Below are 23,194 nucleotides of genomic sequence, written 5' to 3' on the forward strand. Positions count from 1 at the left end.
ACAATCATACTATCACAATCATACAATCACAATACTACAGTCACCATCATACAATCACAATCATACAATCACAATCATACAATCATAATCATATAATCACACTCATACAATCGCAATCATACAATCACAATCTTTCAATCACTATCATACAATCACAATCATACCATCACAATCATACAGGCACAATCATACAATCACAATCATACAATCATAATCAAACAAAAACAATCATACAATCACAATCATACAATCGCAGTCAAACAGTCACAATCACACGATCGCAATCATTCAATCACAATCATACGCTCCCAATCATGCAATTACAATCATGCGATCATAATCATACATGAACAATCATACAATCACAATAATAGAACCATAATTATACAATCACAATCATACAATCACAATCATACAATCACAATCATACAATCGCAATCATACAATCACAATGATACAATCACAATCATACAATCACAATCATACAATCACAATCAGACAATCACAATCATACAATCACAATCATACAATCACAATCATACAATCACAATCATACAATCACAATCATACAATCACAATCATACTATCACAACCGTACAATCAAAATCATATAATCACACTCATAAAATTGCAATCATACAATCGCAATCATACAATCTCAATCATACCATCACAATCATACAGGCACAATCATACAATCACTATCATACAATCACAATCATACAAAAGCAATCATACAATCACAATCGTACAATCGCAGTCGAGCAATCACTATCACACGATCACAATCGTACAATCACAATCATACAATCACAATCATACAATCACAATCATACAATCACAATCATACAATCACAATACTACAGTCACCATCATACAATCACAATCATACAATCACAATCTTATAATCACAATCACACAATCACAATCATACAATCACAATCATACTATCGCAAGCATACAATCACAATCATACAGTCACAATCATACAATCACAATCATACAAAAACAATCAAACAATCACAATCGTACAATCGCAGTCGAGCAATCACAACCATACGATCACAATCATACAATCACAATCTTACAATCACAATCATACAATCACAATCATACAATAAAAATCATACAATCACAATCATACAATCACAATCATACAATCATAATCATATAATCACACTCATACAATCGCAATCATACAATCACAATCTTTCAATCACTATCATACGATCACAATCGTACAATCACAATCATACAATCACAATCATACAAAAACAATCGTACAATCACAATCATGCAATCACAATCATACACTCGCAATCTTACAATCACAATCATACAATCACAATCATACAATCACAATCATGCAATCACAATCATGCAATCACAATCATACAATCACAATCATACAATCACAATGATACAATTACAATCATACAATCACAATCATACAATCACAATACTACAGTCACCAACATACAATCACAATCATTCAATCACAATGAATTAATCACAATCATACAATCACAATCATACAATCACAATCATACAATCACAATCATACAATCACAATCATACAATCACAATACTACAGTCACCATCATACAATCACAATCATACAATCACAATCTTATAATCACAATCACACAATCACAATCATACAATCACAATCATACTATCGCAATCATACAATCACAATCATACAATCACAATCATACAATAAAAATCATACAATCACAATCATACAATCACAATCATACAATCACAATCATACAATCATAATCATATAATCACACTCATACAATCGCAATCATACAATCACAATCTTTCAATCACTATCATACAATCACAATCATACCATCACAATCATACAGGCACAATCATACAATCACAATCATACAATCATAATCAAAGAAAAACAATCATACAATCACAATCATACAATCACAATCATACAATCCCAATCATACAATCGCAGTCAAACAGCCACAATCACACGATCGCAATCATACAATCACAATCATACACTCCCAATCATGCAATTACAATCATGCGATCATAATCATACATGAACAATCATACAATCACAATAATAGAACCATAATTATACAATCACAATCATACAATCACAATCATACAATCACAATCATACAATCGCAATCATACAATCGTAGTCGAGCAATCACAACCATACGATCACAATCATACAATCACAATCTTACAATCACAATCATACAATCACAATCATACAATAAAAATCATACAATCACAATCATACAATCACAATCATACAATCACAATCATACAATCACAATCATACAATCATAATCATATAATCACACTCATACAATCGCAATCATACAATCACAATCTTTCAATCACTATCATACGATCACAATCGTACAATCACAATCATACAATCACAATCATACAAAAACAATCATACAATCACAATCATGCAATCACAATCATACACTCGCAATCTTAGAATCACAATCATACAATCACAATCATACAATCACAATCATACAATCACAATCATACAATCACAATCATACAATCACAATGATACAATTACAATCATACAATCACAATCATACAATCACAATACTACAGTCACCAACATACAATCACAATCATACAATCACAATGAATTAATCACAATCATACAATCACAATCATACAATCACAATACTACAGTCACCAACATACAATCACAATCATACAATCACAATGAATTAATCACAATCATACAATCACAATCATACAATCACAATCATACAATCACAATACTACAGTCACCATCATACAATCACAATCATACAATCACAATCTTATAATCACAATCACACAATCACAATCATACAATCACAATCATACTATCGCAATCATACAATCACAATCATACAATCACAATCATACAATCACAATCATACAAAAACAATCATACAATCACAATCGTACAATCGCAGTCGAGCAATCACAACCATACGATCACAATCATACAATCACAATCTTATAATCACAATCATACAATCACAATCATACAATAAAAATCATACAATCACAATCATACAATCACAATCATACAATCATAATCATATAATCACACTCATACAATCGCAATCATACAATCACAATCTTTCAATCACTATCATACGATCACAATCATACAATCACAATGATACAATCACAATGATACAATCACAATCATACAATCACAATCATACAATCATAATCATATAATCACACTCATACAATCGCAATCATACAATCACAATCTTTCAATCACAATCATACAATCACAATCATACAATCACAATCATACAATCACAATCATACAATCATAATCATATAATCACACTCATACAATCGCAATCATACAATCACAATCTTTCAATCACTATCATACGATCACAATCGTACAATCACAATCATACAATCACAATCTTTCAATCACTATCATACAATCACAATCATACCATCACAATCATACAGGCACAATCATACAATCACAATCATACAATCATAATCAAACAAAAACAATCATACAATCACAATCATACAATCGCAGTCAAACAGTCACAATCACACGATCGCAATCATACAATCACAATCATACACTCCCAGTCATGCAATTACAATCATGCGATCGTAATCATACATGAACAATCATACAATCACAATAATAGAACCATAATTATACAATCACAATCATACAATCACAATCATACAATCACAATCATACAATCGCAATCATACAATCCCAGTCGAGCAATTACAACCATACGATCACAATCATACAATCACAATCTTACAATCACAATCATACAATCACAATCATACAATAAAAATCATACAATCACAATCATACAATCACAATCATACAATCATAATCATATAATCACACTCATACAATCGCAATCATACAATCACAATCTTTCAATCACTATCATACGATCACAATCGTACAATCACAATCATACAATCACAATCATGCAATCACAATCATGCAATCACAATCATACAATCACAATCATACAATCACAATGATACAATTACAATCATACAATCACAATCATACAATCACAATACTACAGTCACCAACATACAATCACAATCATTCAATCACAATGAATTAATCACAATCATACAATCACAATCATACAATCACAATCATACAATCACAATACTACAGTCACCATCATACAATCACAATCATACAATCACAATCATACAATCACAATCATACTATCGCAATCATACAATCACAATCATACAATCACAATCATACAATCACAATCATACAATAAAAATCATACAATCACAATCATACAATCACAATCATACAATAAAAATCATACAATCACAATCATACAATCACAATCATACAATCACAATCATACAATCACAATCATACAATCACAATCATACAATCACAATCATACAATCACAATCATACAATCACAATCATACAATCACAATCATACAATCACAATCATACTATCACAATCATACAATCACAATACTACAGTCACCATCATACAATCACAATCATACAATCACAATCATACAATCATAATCATATAATCACACTCATACAATCGCAATCATACAATCACAATCTTTCAATCACTATCATACAATCACAATCATACCATCACAATCATACAGGCACAATCATACAATCACAATCATACAATCATAATCAAACAAAAACAATCATACAATCACAATCATACAATCGCAGTCAAACAGTCACAATCACACGATCGCAATCATACAATCACAATCATACGCTCCCAATCATGCAATTACAATCATGCGATCATAATCATACATGAACAATCATACAATCACAATAATAGAACCATAATTATACAATCACAATCATACAATCACAATCATACAATCACAATCATACAATCGCAATCATACAATCACAATGATACAATCACAATCATACAATCACAATCATACAATCACAATCAGACAATCACAATCATACAATCACAATCATACAATCACAATCATACAATCACAATCATACAATCACAATCATACTATCACAACCGTACAATCAAAATCATATAATCACACTCATAAAATTGCAATCATACAATCGCAATCATACAATCTCAATCATACCATCACAATCATACAGGCACAATCATACAATCACTATCATACAATCACAATCATACAAAAGCAATCATACAATCACAATCGTACAATCGCAGTCGAGCAATCACAACCATACGATCACAATTATACAATCACAATCTTACAATCACAATCATACAATCACAATCATACAATAAAAATCATACAATCACAATCATACAATCACAATCATACAATCACAATCATACAATCATAATCATATAATCACACTCATACAATCGCAATCATACAATCACAATCTTTCAATCACTATCACACGATCACAATCGTACAATCACAATCATACAATCACAATCATACAATCACAATCATACAATCACAATCATACAATCACAATACTACAGTCACCATCATACAATCACAATCATACAATCACAATCTTATAATCACAATCACACAATCACAATCATACAATCACAATCATACTATCGCAAGCATACAATCACAATCATACAGTCACAATCATACAATCACAATCATACAAAAACAATCAAACAATCACAATCGTACAATCGCAGTCGAGCAATCACAACCATACGATCACAATCATACAATCACAATCTTACAATCACAATCATACAATCACAATCATACAATAAAAATCATACAATCACAATCATACAATCACAATCATACAATCATAATCATATAATCACACTCATACAATCGCAATCATACAATCACAATCTTTCAATCACTATCATACGATCACAATCGTACAATCACAATCATACAATCACAATCATACAAAAACAATCGTACAATCACAATCATGCAATCACAATCATACACTCGCAATCTTACAATCACAATCATACAATCACAATCATACAATCACAATCATGCAATCACAATCATGCAATCACAATCATACAATCACAATCATACAATCACAATGATACAATTACAATCATACAATCACAATCATACAATCACAATACTACAGTCACCAACATACAATCACAATCATTCAATCACAATGAATTAATCACAATCATACAATCACAATCATACAATCACAATCATACAATCACAATCATACAATCACAATCATACAATCACAATACTACAGTCACCATCATACAATCACAATCATACAATCACAATCTCATAATCACAATCACACAATCACAATCATACAATCACAATCATACTATCGCAATCATACAATCACAATCATACAATCACAATCATACAATAAAAATCATACAATCACAATCATACAATCACAATCATACAATCACAATCATACAATCATAATCATATAATCACACTCATACAATCGCAATCATACAATCACAATCTTTCAATCACTATCATACAATCACAATCATACCATCACAATCATACAGGCACAATCATACAATCACAATCATACAATCATAATCAAAGAAAAACAATCATACAATCACAATCATACAATCACAATCATACAATCCCAATCATACAATCGCAGTCAAACAGCCACAATCACACGATCGCAATCATACAATCACAATCATACACTCCCAATCATGCAATTACAATCATGCGATCATAATCATACATGAACAATCATACAATCACAATAATAGAACCATAATTATACAATCACAATCATACAATCACAATCATACAATCACAATCATACAATCGCAATCATACAATCATAGTCGAGCAATCACAACCATACGATCACAATCATACAATCACAATCTTACAATCACAATCATACAATCACAATCATACAATAAAAATCATACAATCACAATCATACAATCACAATCATACAATCACAATCATACAATCACAATCATACAATCATAATCATATAATCACACTCATACAATCGCAATCATACAATCACAATCTTTCAATCACTATCATACGATCACAATCGTACAATCACAATCATACAATCACAATCATACAAAAACAATCATACAATCACAATCATGCAATCACAATCATACACTCGCAATCTTAGAATCACAATCATACAATCACAATCATACAATCACAATCATACAATCACAATCATACAATCACAATCATACAATCACAATGATACAATTACAATCATACAATCACAATCATACAATCACAATACTACAGTCACCAACATACAATCACAATCATACAATCACAATGAATTAATCACAATCATACAATCACAATCATACAATCACAATACTACAGTCACCAACATACAATCACAATCATACAATCACAATGAATTAATCACAATCATACAATCACAATCATACAATCACAATCATACAATCACAATCATACAATCACAATACTACAGTCACCATCATACAATCACAATCATACAATCACAATCTTATAATCACAATCACACAATCACAATCATACAATCACAATCATACTATCGCAATCATACAATCACAATCATACAATCACAATCATACAATCACAATCATACAAAAACAATCATACAATCACAATCGTACAATCGCAGTCGAGCAATCACAACCATACGATCACAATCATACAATCACAATCTTATAATCACAATCATACAATCACAATCATACAATAAAAATCATACAATCACAATCATACAATCACAATCATACAATCATAATCATATAATCACACTCATACAATCGCAATCATACAATCACAATCTTTCAATCACTATCATACGATCACAATCATACAATCACAATGATACAATCACAATGATACAATCACAATGATACAATCACAATCATACAATAAAAATCATACAATCACAATCATACAATCACAATCATACAATCACAATACTACAGTCACCATCATACAATCACAATCATACAATCACAATCATACAATCACAATCATACTATCGCAATCATACAATCACAATCATACAATCACAATCATACAATCACAATCATACAATAAAAATCATACAATCACAATCATACAATCACAATCATACAATAAAAATCATACAATCACAATCATACAATCACAATCATACAATCACAATCATACAATCACAATCATACAATCACAATCATACAATCACAATCATACAATCACAATCATACAATCACAATCATACAATCACAATCATACTATCGCAATCATACAATCACAATCATACAATCACAATCAAGGAATCATAATCATACAATCACAATCATACAATCACAATCATACAATCACAATCATACAATCACAATCATACAAAAACAATCATACAATCACAATCATACAATCACAATCATACTATCACAATCATACAATCACAATACTACAGTCACCATCATACAATCACAATCATACAATCACAATCATACAATCATAATCATATAATCACACTCATACAATCGCAATCATACAATCACAATCTTTCAATCACTATCATACAATCACAATCATACCATCACAATCATACAGGCACAATCATACAATCACAATCATACAATCATAATCAAACAAAAACAATCATACAATCACAATCATACAATCGCAGTCAAACAGTCACAATCACACGATCGCAATCATACAATCACAATCATACGCTCCCAATCATGCAATTACAATCATGCGATCATAATCATACATGAACAATCATACAATCACAATAATAGAACCATAATTATACAATCACAATCATACAATCACAATCATACAATCACAATCATACAATCGCAATCATACAATCACAATGATACAATCACAATCATACAATCACAATCATACAATCACAATCAGACAATCACAATCATACAATCACAATCATACAATCACAATCATACAATCACAATCATACAATCACAATCATACTATCACAACCGTACAATCAAAATCATATAATCACACTCATAAAATTGCAATCATACAATCGCAATCATACAATCTCAATCATACCATCACAATCATACAGGCACAATCATACAATCACTATCATACAATCACAATCATACAAAAGCAATCATACAATCACAATCGTACAATCGCAGTCGAGCAATCACAACCATACGATCACAATCATACAATCACAATCTTACAATCACAATCATACAATCACAATCATACAATAAAAATCATACAATCACAATCATACAATCACAATCATACAATCACAATCATACAATCACAATCATACAATCACAATCATACAATCATAATCATATAATCACACTCATACAATCGCAATCATACAATCACAATCTTTCAATCACTATCATACGATCACAATCGTACAATCACAATCATACAATCACAATCATACAATCACAATCATACAATCACAATCATACAATCACAATACTACAGTCACCATCATACAATCACAATCATACAATCACAATCTTATAATCACAATCACACAATCACAATCATACAATCACAATCATACTATCGCAATCATACAATCACGATCATACAATCACAATCATACAATCACAATCATACAAAAACAATCATACAATCACAATCGTACAATCGCAGTCGAGCAATCACAACCATACGATCACAATCATACAATCACAATCTTACAATCACAATCATACAATCACAATCATACAATAAAAATCATACAATCACAATCATACAATCACAATCATACAATCACAATCATACAATCATAATCATATAATCACACTCATACAATCGCAATCATACAATCACAATCATACTATCGCAATCATACAATCACAATCATACAATCACAATCAAGGAATCATAATCATACAATCACAATCATACAATCACAATCATACAATCACAATCATACTATCGCAATCATACAATCACAATCATACAATCACAATCAAGGAATCATAATCATACAATCACAATCATACAATCACAATCATACAATCACAATCATACAATCACAATCATACAAAAACAATCATACAATCACAATCATACAATCACAATCATACTATCACAATCATACAATCACAATACTACAGTCACCATCATACAATCACAATCATACAATCACAATCATACAATCATAATCATATAATCACACTCATACAATCGCAATCATACAATCACAATCTTTCAATCACTATCATACAATCACAATCATACCATCACAATCATACAGGCACAATCATACAATCACAATCATACAATCATAATCAAACAAAAACAATCATACTATCACAATCATACAATCGCAGTCAAACAGTCACAATCACACGATCGCAATCATACAATCACAATCATACGCTCCCAATCATGCAATTACAATCATGCGATCATAATCATACATGAACAATCATACAATCACAATAATAGAACCATAATTATACAATCACAATCATACAATCACAATCATACAATCACAATCATACAATCGCAATCATACAATCACAATGATACAATCACAATCATACAATCACAATCATACAATCACAATCAGACAATCACAATCATACAATCACAATCATACAATCACAATCATACAATCACAATCATACAATCACAATCATACTATCACAACCGTACAATCAAAATCATATAATCACACTCATAAAATTGCAATCATACAATCGCAATCATACAATCTCAATCATACCATCACAATCATACAGGCACAATCATACAATCACTATCATACAATCACAATCATACAAAAGCAATCATACAATCACAATCGTACAATCGCAGTCGAGCAATCACAACCATACGATCACAATCATACAATCACAATCTTACAATCACAATCATACAATCACAATCATACAATAAAAATCATACAATCACAATCATACAATCACAATCATACAATCACAATCATACAATCACAATCATACAATCATAATCATATAATCACACTCATACAATCGCAATCATACAATCACAATCTTTCAATCACTATCATACGATCACAATCGTACAATCACAATCATACAATCACAATCATACAATCACAATCATACAATCACAATCATACAATCACAATACTACAGTCACCATCATACAATCACAATCATACAATCACAATCTTATAATCACAATCACACAATCACAATCATACAATCACAATCATACTATCGCAATCATACAATCACGATCATACAATCACAATCATACAATCACAATCATACAAAAACAATCATACAATCACAATCGTACAATCGCAGTCGAGCAATCACAACCATACGATCACAATCATACAATCACAATCTTACAATCACAATCATACAATCACAATCATACAATAAAAATCATACAATCACAATCATACAATCACAATCATACAATCACAATCATACAATCATAATCATATAATCACACTCATACAATCGCAATCATACAATCACAATCTTTCAATCACTATCATACGATCACAATCGTACAATCACAATCATACAATCACAATCATACAAAAACAATCGTACAATCACAATCATGCAATCACAATCATACACTCGCAATCTTACAATCACAATCATACAATCACAATCATACAATCACAATCATGCAATCACAATCATGCAATCACAATCATACAATCATAATCATATAATCACACTCATACAATCGCAATCATACAATCACAATCTTTCAATCACTATCATACAATCACAATCATACCATCACAATCATACAGGCACAATCATACAATCACAATCATACAATCATAATCAAACAAAAACAATCATACAATCACAATCATACAATCGCAGTCAAACAGTCACAATCATACGATCGCAATCATACAATCACAATCATACACTCCCAATCATGCAATTACAATCATGCGATCATAATCATACATGAACAATCATACAATCACAATAATAGAACCATAATTATACAATCACAATCATACAATCACAATCATACAATCACAATCATACAATCGCAATCATACAATCACAATGATACAATCACAATCATACAATCACAATCATACAATCACAATCAGACAATCACAATCATACAATCACAATCATACAATCGCAGTCGAGCAATCACAACCATACGATCACAATCATACAATCACAATCTTATAATCACAATCATACAATCACAATCATACAATAAAAATCATACAATCACAATCATACAATCACAATCATACAATCATAATCATATAATCACACTCATACAATCGCAATCATACAATCACAATCTTTCAATCACTATCATACGATCACAATCATACAATCACAATGATTCAATCACAATCATACAATCACAATCATACAATCACAATCAGACAATCACAATCATATAATCACAATCATACAATCACAATCATACAATCACAATCATACAATCACAATCATACAATCTCAATCATACCATCACAATCATACAGGCACAATCATACAATCACTATCATACAATCACAATCATACAAAAACAATCATACAATCACAATCGTACAATCGCAGTCGAGCAATCACAACCATACGATCACAATCATACAATCACAATCTTACAATCACAATCATACAATCACAATCATACAATAAAAATCATACAATCACAATCATACAATCACAATCATACAATCACAATCATACAATCACAATCATACAATCATAATCATATAATCACAATCATACAATCACAATACTACAGTCACCATCATACAATCACAATCATACAATCACAATCTTATAATCACAATCACACAATCACAATCATACAATCACAATCATACTATCGCAATCATACAATCACAATCATACAATCACAATCATACAATCACAATCATACAATCACAATCATACAAAAACAATCATACAATCACAATCGTACAATCGCAGTCGAGCAATCACAACCATACAATCACAATCATACAATCACAATCTTATAATCACAATCATACAATCAGAATCATACAATAAAAATCATACAATCACAATCATACAATCACAATCATACAATCATAATCATATAATCACACTCATACAATCGCAATCATACAATCACAATCTTTCAATCACTATCATACGATCACAATCATACAATCACAATGACACAATCACAATCATACAATCACAATCATACAATCACAATCAGACAATCACAATCATACAATCACAATCATACAATCACAATCATACAATCACAATCATACAATCACAATCATACTATCACAACCGTACAATCAAAATCATATAATCACACTCATAAAATTGCCATCATACAATCGCAATCATACAATCTCAATCATACCATCACAATCATACAGGCACAATCATACAATCACTATCATACAATCACAATCATACAAAAACAATCATACAATCACAATCGTACAATCGCAGTCGAGCAATCACAACCATACGATCACAATCATACAATCACAATCTTACAATCACAATCATACAATCACAATCATACAATCACAATCATACAATCACAATCATACAATCATAATCATATAATCACACTCATACAATCGCAATCATACAATCACAATCTTTCAATCACTATCATACAATCACAATCATACCATCACAATCATACAGGCACAATCATACAATCACAATCATACAATCGCAGTCAAACAGTCACAATCATACGATCGCAATCATACAATCACAATCATACACTCCCAATCATGCAATTACAATCATGCGATCATAATCATACATGAACAATCATACAATCACAATAATAGAACCATAATTATACAATCACAATCATACAATCACAATCATACAATCACAATCATACAATCGCAATCATACAATCACAATGATACAATCACAATCATACAATCACAATCATACAATCACAATCAGACAATCACAATCATACAATCACAATCATACAATCGCAGTCGAGCAATCACAACCATACGATCACAATCATACAATCACAATCTTATAATCACAATCATACAATCACAATCATACAATAAAAATCATACAATCACAATCATACAATCACAATCATACAATCATAATCATATAATCACACTCATACAATCGCAATCATACAATCACAATCTTTCAATCACTATCATACGATCACAATCATACAATCACAATGATTCAATCACAATCATACAATCACAATCATACAATCACAATCAGACAATCACAATCATACAATCACAATCATACAATCACAATCATACAATCACAATCATACTATCACAACCGTACAATCAAAATCATATAATCACACTCATAAAATTGCAATCATACAATCGCAATCATACAATCTCAATCATACCATCACAATCATACAGGCACAATCATACAATCACTATCATACAATCACAATCATACAAAAACAATCATACAATCACAATCGTACAATCGCAGTCGAGCAATCACAACCATACGATCACAATCATACAATCTCAATCTTACAATCACAATCATACAATCACAATCATACAATAAAAGTCATACAATCACAATCATACAATCACAATCATACAATCACAATCATACGATCACAATCATACAATCATAATCATATAATCACACTCATACAATCACAATCATACAGTCACAATCATACAATCACAATCATACAATCACAATGATACAATTACAATCATACAATCACAATCATACAATCACAATACTACAGTCACCAACATACAATCACAATCATACAATCACAATCATACAATCACAATCATACAATCACAATCATACAATCACAATCATACAATCACAATCATACAATCACAATCATACAATCACAATCATACAATCACAATCATACAATCACAATCATACAATCACAATCATACAATCCCAATCATACAATCGCAGTCAAACAGTCACAATCACACGATCGCAATCATACAATCACAATCATACACTCCCAATCATGCAATTACAATCATACGAATATAATCATACATGAACAATCATACTATCACAATAATAGAACCATAATTATACAATCACAATCATACAATCACAAACATACAATCACAATCATACAATCGCAATCATACAATCACAATGATACAATCACAATCATACAATCACAATCATACAATCACAATCAGACAATCACAATCATACAATCACAATCATACAATCACAATCATACTATCACAATCGTACAATCATAATCATATAATCACACTCATAAAATTGCAATCATACAATCGCAATCATACAATCTCAGTCATACCATCACAATCATACAGCCACAATCATACAATCACTATCATACAATCACAATCATACAAAAAATATCATACAATCACAATCGTACAATCGCAGTCGAGCAATCACAACCATACGATCACAATCATACAATCACAATCTTACAATCACAATCATACAATCACAATCATACAATAAAAATCATACAATCACAATCATACAATCACAATCATACAATCACAATCATACAATCATAATCATATAATCACACTCATACAATCGCAATCATACAATCACAATCTTTCAATCACTATCATACAATCACAATCATACCATCACAATCATACAGGCACAATCATACAATCACAATCATACAATCATAATCAAACAAAAACAATCATACAATCACAATCATACAATCGCAGTCAAACAGTCACAATCACACGATCGCAATCATACAATCACAATCATACACTCCCAATCATGCAATTACAATCATGCGATCATAATCATACTTGAACAATCATACAATCACAATAATAGAACCATAATTATACAATCACAATCATACAATCACAATCATACAATCACAATCATACAATCGCAATCATACAATCACAATGATACAATTACAATCATACAATCACAATCATACAATCACAATACTACAGTCACCAACATACAATCACAATCATTCAATCACAATGAATTAATCACAATCATACAATCACAATCATACAATCACAATCATACAATCACAATACTACAGTCACCATCATACAATCACAATCATACAATCACAATCTTATAATCACAATCACACAATCACAATCATACAATCACAATCATACTATCGCAATCATACAATCACAATCATACAATCACAATCATACAATCACAATCATACAATCACAATCATACAATCACAATCATACAATCACAATCATACAATAAAAATCATACAATCACAATCATACAATCACAATCATACAATCATAATCATATAATCACACTCATACAATCGCAATCATACAATTACAATCTTTCAATCACTATCATACAATCACAATCATACCATCACAATTATACAGGCACAATCATACAATCACAATCATACAATCACAATCATACAATCGCAATCATACAATCGCAATCATACAATCGCAATCATACGGTCACAATCATACGGACACAATCGTACAATCACAATCATACAATCACAATCATACAGTCACAATCATACAATCACAATCATACAATCACAATCATACAATCACAATCATACAATCACAATCATACAATCACAATCATACAATCACAATCATACAATCACAATCATACAATCACAATCACACAATCATAATCATACAATCACAATCATACAATCACAATCAGACAATCACAATCATACAATCACAATCATACAATCACAATCATACAATCACAATCATACAATCACAATCATACAATCACAATTATACAATCACAATCATACAATCACAATCATACAATCACAAACATACAATCACAATCATACAATCGCAATCATACAATCACAATGATACAATCACAATCATACAATCACAATCATACAATCACAATCAGACAATCACAATCATACAATCACAATCATACAATCACAATCATACTATCACAATCGTACAATCATAATCATATAATCACACTCATAAAATTGCAATCATACAATCGCAATCATACAATCTCAATCATACCATCACAATCATACAGGCACAATCATACAATCACTATCATAAAATCACAATCATACAAAAAATATCATACAATCACAATCGTACAATCGCAGTCGAGCAATCACAACCATACGATCACAATCATAAAATCACAATCTTACAATCACAATCATACAATCACAATCATACAATAAAAATCATACAATCACAATCATACAATCACAATCATACAATCACAATCATACAATCATAATCATATAATCACACTCATACAATCGCAATCATACAATCACAATCTTTCAATCACTATCATACAATCACAATCATACCATCACAATCATACAGGTACAATCATACAATCACAATCATACAATCATAATCAAACAAAAACAATCATACAATCACAATCATACAATCGCAGTCAAACAGTCACAATCACACGATCGCAATCATACAATCACAATCGTACACTCCCAATCATTAAATTACAATCATGCGATCATAATCTTACATGAACAATCATACAATCACAATAATAGAACCATAATTATACAATCACAATCATACAATCACAATCATACAATCACAATCATACAATCACAATCATACAATCGCAATCATACAATCACAATGATACAATTACAATCATACAATCACAATCATACAATCACAATACTACAGTCACCAACATACAATCACAATCATTCAATCACAATGAATTAATCACAAACATACAACCACAATCATACAATCACAATCATACAATCACAATACTACAGTCACCATCATACAATCACAATCATACAATCACAATCTTATAATCACAATCACACAATCACAATCATACAATCACAATCATACTATCGCAATCATACAATCACAATCATACAATCACAATCATACAATCACAATCATACAATAAAAATCATACAATCACAATCGTACAATCACAATCATACAATCACAATCATACAATCATAATCATATAATCACACTCATACAATCGCAATCATACAATCACAATCTTTCAATCACTATCATACAATCACAATCATACCATCACAATCATACAGGCACAATCATACAATCACAATCATACAATCATAATCAAACAAAAACAATCATACAATCACAATCATACAATCGCAGTCAAACAGTCACAATCACACGATCGCAATCATACAATCACAATCATACACTCCCAATCATGCAATTACAATCATGCGATCATAATCATACATGAACAATCATACAATCACAATAATAGAACCATAATTATACAATCACAATCATACAATCACAATCATACAATCACAATCATACAATCGCAATCATACAATCACAATGATACAATCACAATCATACAATCACAATCATACAATCACAATCAGACAATCACAATCATACAATCACAATCATACAATCGCAGTCGAGCAATCACAACCATACGATCACAATCATACAATCACAATCTTATAATCACAATCATACAATCACAATCATACAATAAAAATCATACAATCACAATCGTACAATCACAATCATACAATCATAATCATATAATCACACTCATACAATCGCAATCATACAATCACAATCTTTCAATCACTATCATACGATCACAATCATACAATCACAATGATACAATCACAATCATACAATCACAATCATACAATCACAATCAGACAATCACAATCATACAATCACAATCATACAATCACAATCATACAATCACAATCATACAATCACAATCATACTATCACAACCGTACAATCAAAATCATATAATCACACTCATAAAATTGCAATCATACAATCGCAATCATACAATCTCAATCATACCATCACAATCATACAGGCACAATCATACAATCACTATCGTACAATCACAATCATACAAAAACAATCATACAATCACAATCGTACAATCGCAGTTGAGCAATCACAACCATACGATCACAATCATACAATCACAATCTTACAATCACAATCATACAATCACAATCATACAATAAAAATCATACAATCACAATCATACAATCACAATCATACAATCACAATCATACAATCACAATCATACAATCACAATCATACAATCACAATCATACAATCACAATCATACAATCACAATGATACAATCACAATCATACAATCACAATCATACAATCACAATCAGACAATCACAATCATACAATCATAATCATATAATCACACTCATACAATCGCAATCATACAATTACAATCTTTCAATCACTATCATACAATCACAATCATACCATCACAATTATACAGGCACAATCATACAATCACAATCATACAATCACAATCATACAATCACAATCATACAATCACAATCATACAATCACAATCATACAATAAAAATCATACAATCACAATCATACAATCACAATCATACAATCATAATCATATAATCACACTCATACAATCGCAATCATACAATCACTATCATACAATCACAATCATACCATCACAATTATACAGGCACAATCATACAATCACAATCATACAATCACAATCATACAATCGCAATCATACAATCGCAATCATACAATCGCAATCATACGGTCACAATCATACGGACACAATCGTACAATCACAATCATACAATCACAATCATACAGTCACAATCATACAATCACAATCATACAATCACAATCATACAATCACAATCATACAATCACAATCATACAATCACAATCATACAATCACAATCATACAATCACAATCATACAATCACAATCACACAATCATAATCATACAATCACAATCATACAATCACAATCAGACAATCACAATCATACAATCACAATCATACAATCACAATCATACAATCACAATCATACAATCACAATCATACAATCACAATTATACAATCACAATCATACAATCACAATCATACAATCACAAACATACAATCACAATCATACAATCGCAATCATACAATCACAATGATACAATCACAATCATACAATCACAATCATACAATCACAATCAGACAATCACAATCATACAATCACAATCATACAATCACAATCATACTATCACAATCGTACAATCATAATCATATAATCACACTCATAAAATTGCAATCATACAATCGCAATCATACAATCTCAATCATACCATCACAATCATACAGGCACAATCATACAATCACTATCATAAAATCACAATCATACAAAAAATATCATACAATCACAATCGTACAATCGCAGTCGAGCAATCACAACCATACGATCACAATCATAAAATCACAATCTTACAATCACAATCATACAATCACAATCATACAATAAAAATCATACAATCACAATCATACAATCACAATCATACAATCACAATCATACAATCACAATCATACAATCATAATCATATAATCACACTCATACAATCGCAATCATACAATCACAATCTTTCAATCACTATCATACAATCACAATCATACCATCACAATCATACAGGTACAATCATACAATCACAATCATACAATCATAATCAAACAAAAACAATCATACAATCACAATCATACAATCGCAGTCAAACAGTCACAATCACACGATCGCAATCATACAATCACAATCGTACACTCCCAATCATTAAATTACAATCATGCGATCATAATCTTACATGAACAATCATACAATCACAATAATAGAACCATAATTATACAATCACAATCATACAATCACAATCATACAATCACAATCATACAATCACAATCATACAATCGCAATCATACAATCACAATGATACAATTACAATCATACAATCACAATCATACAATCACAATACTACAGTCACCAACATACAATCACAATCATTCAATCACAATGAATTAATCACAAACATACAACCACAATCATACAATCACAATCATACAATCACAATACTACAGTCACCATCATACAATCACAATCATACAATCACAATCTTATAATCACAATCACACAATCACAATCATACAATCACAATCATACTATCGCAATCATACAATCACAATCATACAATCACAATCATACAATCACAATCATACAATAAAAATCATACAATCACAATCGTACAATCACAATCATACAATCACAATCATACAATCATAATCATATAATCACACTCATACAATCGCAATCATACAATCACAATCTTTCAATCACTATCATACAATCACAATCATACCATCACAATCATACAGGCACAATCATACAATCACAATCATACAATCATAATCAAACAAAAACAATCATACAATCACAATCATACAATCGCAGTCAAACAGTCACAATCACACGATCGCAATCATACAATCACAATCATACACTCCCAATCATGCAATTACAATCATGCGATCATAATCATACATGAACAATCATACAATCACAATAATAGAACCATAATTATACAATCACAATCATACAATCACAATCATACAATCACAATCATACAATCGCAATCATACAATCACAATGATACAATCACAATCATACAATCACAATCATACAATCACAATCAGACAATCACAATCATACAATCACAATCATACAATCGCAGTCGAGCAATCACAACCATACGATCACAATCATACAATCACAATCTTATAATCACAATCATACAATCACAATCATACAATAAAAATCATACAATCACAATCGTACAATCACAATCATACAATCATAATCATATAATCACACTCATACAATCGCAATCATACAATCACAATCTTTCAATCACTATCATACGATCACAATCATACAATCACAATGATACAATCACAATCATACAATCACAATCATACAATCACAATCAGACAATCACAATCATACAATCACAATCATACAATCACAATCATACAATCACAATCATACAATCACAATCATACTATCACAACCGTACAATCAAAATCATATAATCACACTCATAAAATTGCAATCATACAATCGCAATCATACAATCTCAATCATACCATCACAATCATACAGGCACAATCATACAATCACTATCGTACAATCACAATCATACAAAAACAATCATACAATCACAATCGTACAATCGCAGTTGAGCAATCACAACCATACGATCACAATCATACAATCACAATCTTACAATCACAATCATACAATCACAATCATACAATAAAAATCATACAATCACAATCATACAATCACAATCATACAATCACAATCATACAATCACAATCATACAATCACAATCATACAATCACAATCATACAATCACAATCATACAATCACAATCATACAATCACAATCATACAATCACAATCATACAAAAACAATCATACAATCACAATCGTACAATCGCAGTCGAGCAATCACAACCATACGATCACAATCATACAATCACAATCTTATAATCACAATCATACAATCACAATCATATAATAAAAATCATACAATCACAATCATACAGTCACAATCATACAATCACAATCATACTATCACAATCGTACAATCATAATCATATAATCACACTCATAAAATTGCAATCATACAATCGCAATCATACAATCTCAATCATACCATCACAATCATACAGGCACAATCATACAATCACTATCATACAATCACAATCATACAAAAAATATCATACAATCACAATCGTACAATCGCAGTCGAGCAATCACAACCATACGATCACAATCATACAATCACAATCTTACAATCACAATCATACAATCACAATCATACAATCGCAGTCAAACAGTCACAATCACACGATCGCAATCATACAATCACAATCATACACTCCCAATCATGCAATTACAATCATGCGATCATAATCATACATGAACAATCATACAATCACAATAATAGAACCATAATTATACAATCACAATCATACAATCACAATCATACAATCACAATCATACAATCGCAATCATACAATCACAATGATACAATCACAATCATACAATCACAATCATACAATCACAATCAGACAATCACAATCATACAATCACAATCATACAATCGCAGTCGAGCAATCACAACCATACGATCACAATCATACAATCACAATCTTATAATCACAATCATACAATCACAATCATACAATAAAAATCATACAATCACAATAATACAATCACAATCATACAATCATAATCATATAATCACACTCATACAATCGCAATCATACAATCACAATCTTTCAATCACTATCATACGATCACAATCATACAATCACAATGATACAATCACAATCATAC

Source organism: Megachile rotundata, unplaced genomic scaffold (genome assembly GCF_050947335.1).
Source record: "Megachile rotundata isolate GNS110a unplaced genomic scaffold, iyMegRotu1 scaffold0026, whole genome shotgun sequence".
NCBI classification, from domain to species: Eukaryota; Metazoa; Arthropoda; class Insecta; order Hymenoptera; family Megachilidae; genus Megachile; species Megachile rotundata.